A 2352-nucleotide genomic window follows, 5' to 3' on the forward strand; every position below is an offset into this window, starting at 1 on the left:
TCGACCAAGGAGACTCGGCGAGTCTGGTCTGTGCGAGGAAAACCCTAATTCTGGGAGTTGCATCCTATATAAAAGGGAGTTATGCCCCTCCCTCAGCCTCCATATCATCCTAGAGAAACTGTAAACCCTAGATTCGTGGGAGCCTCCATCATTTGAGAGAAATAGCTTTGGGGGAAGGAAATCTTGGAAGGGACTTGAAGATCAGGAAGGTGGCTTCAAAAGAGAGGTGTAGATCCGAGATCTACTTCAGTTTGTGTTCTTCTTGGAGGTATTAAGATGCCATTTTCCCTTCCTTGCATCTAGATCTATTTTGTTATGAGCTTTGGGGGTTTTATGGTTGATTAAGACCCATTTCGAGTGGGAAGCTTAGATCTGAAGTTGCTACTTCAGATCTAAATGTATCATGGCCTAGAGACTCATAAAGCATCAGTTATTGGGTTGATTGTTGAGCCCCTTTGTCTTAAACTTGAGTTTATAGTGTTTTGAGCCTAGATCTCCTCAGCCACACGTAAAGTTTGCCACTTTACGTAAGGAATAGACCTTAGAAGAGTGGATCTACAGTTTGGAGTCCATGCATGACTCAAAGGTCCTCTGGATGTATGTAGAACCGAATGGACTCGGCGAGTCCTTCGAGTGGACTCGGCAAGTAGCTTGATGATAAGGAGGAACTCGACGAGTGGGATGAACAGCTCGACGAGTCAAATGAAGATAGGCAGGAACTCGGCGAGTTGGATGAACAACTCGGCGAGTTGGTTGGAGATTGCCGTGTGCTCGGTGAGCCTGTTCTTCGACTCGACGAGTCAGGTCGCGTGGTCCCAAACCCTTCGAGTTAAGACTTGAGTCAGCGAGTCGAGCCAGGACTCAGTGAGTTGGACAGGACAAGACTCGGAAATCAGTAGACTCGGCGAGTCAGTGGCTGACTCGGCGAGTCGAGTCGCGAACAGGAATAACTCTAAATATATGAACTCGACGAGTCAGTTTGGTGACTCGGCGAGTAGGGATGGCCTGGAAGGTTGAATGTGGCCGGGACTTTGGCATTGTTAATAGTTGACTTAGTTGACCATTAGAGGTCAGTTAGACTAAGTGTTACATTGATATTGGTAGCTCGAGGAGCTAGTGGAGCAGCAGTTCGAAGACAGAGGTCAGGTAGCGGTCAAAGGGATTAGCAGCAGCAGTTCAGCAGTATCAGGTGAGTTTCCTTCCAGTAGGGATGGGTCTAAGGCCACAATGTCGGCCCGTTCAGTTAGCAGTAGTTTCCGGACTTCGGTCCGATGCAGTAGTTAGTATGTTTGATGCCTTCGTGGCTCAGACAGGATTTATGTGCTATGTGTTATGTGTTATGTGTTCCGGGCTACGGCCCGATGTAGTATGCAGTATATGTGTTCATGCTAGTTGATATGTTATGCTATGCTATGTTCATTCAGTTTCCGGACTTCGGTCCGATGCAGGGGGCAAGGCCCCAGTTAGTCCGGACCTCGGTCCGATGCAGGGGACAAGGTCCCAGTCAGTTCCGGACTTCGGTCCTATGCAGCTAGTTCCGGACTTTGGTCCGATGCAGGGGACAAGGTCCCAGTTAGTTCCGGACTTCGGTCCGATGCAGTTAGTTCCGGACTTTGGTCCGATGCAGGGGACAAGGTCCCAGTCAGTTTCGGACTCCGGTCCGATGCAGTTTCCGGGCTTCGTCCCGATGCAGTGGGCAAGGCCCAATATGTGTTTATATGTTATTATATGGTATGTGGTAGTTGGGGGGAGCTCACTAAGCTTCGTGCTTACGATTTTCAGTTTTGGTTTCAGGTACTCAGTTTTCAAAAGAGGAGCTCGGGGAGATTGCAGTGCACACACCATAGTCAGTTAGCCTGGGAATGTTTGACTCTGATAATGATATTATGTTTTGAATTAATACTCGAGAATTTATGTTATGACTTATGATACAGTTTTTATAATTATGATTCTAGTAATGCTTTTAAAAAATTTTTTTTTTTTGGTCGTGATTTTTGGGTCGTTTCAACTGGGTACCCAACTGCATTTCAGTACAACATATCAACCTCAAACTGATGGTTAGAGTGAGAGAACGATACAGACATTAGAAGACATGCTGCATGTATGCGTGCAAGATTTCGGGGGAAGTTGGGATACATATCTCCCACTGGCAGAGTTTGATGGGTTTAAGCCATAAGAACTTTCCTATGTGCACATGCAAAACCTATTGCTTGGATCTAGGTTTCTCTAATTTCATGTTCAAGACTTTGAATCATAGATCTAGTGTAAACAAACAATTTACAACATATCAGATCTAGAATAATACCTTCAGTTACTTGCTTGAAAACTTCTTTTCCTTGGAGCTTAGAGTCG

At 45.9% G+C, this 2352-nt stretch overlaps 1 long non-coding RNA gene across 1 annotated transcript; it reads left to right on the forward strand.

Annotated features, from left to right (window-relative positions):
- The first annotated feature begins 236 nt into the window (after nucleotides 1-236).
- On the forward strand, nucleotides 237-1824 carry LOC145033949 (uncharacterized). The gene is made up of 3 exons (XR_013677795.1): nucleotides 237-268; nucleotides 1105-1189; nucleotides 1795-1824. It is a non-coding gene; the product is annotated as an uncharacterized LOC145033949 (long non-coding RNA).
- Nucleotides 1825-2352: the final 528 nt, after the last annotated feature.

This window comes from Lactuca saligna, chromosome 3 (genome assembly GCF_052625555.1).
Source record: "Lactuca saligna cultivar CGN05327 chromosome 3, ASM5262555v1, whole genome shotgun sequence".
Taxonomy (NCBI): Eukaryota; Viridiplantae; Streptophyta; class Magnoliopsida; order Asterales; family Asteraceae; genus Lactuca; species Lactuca saligna.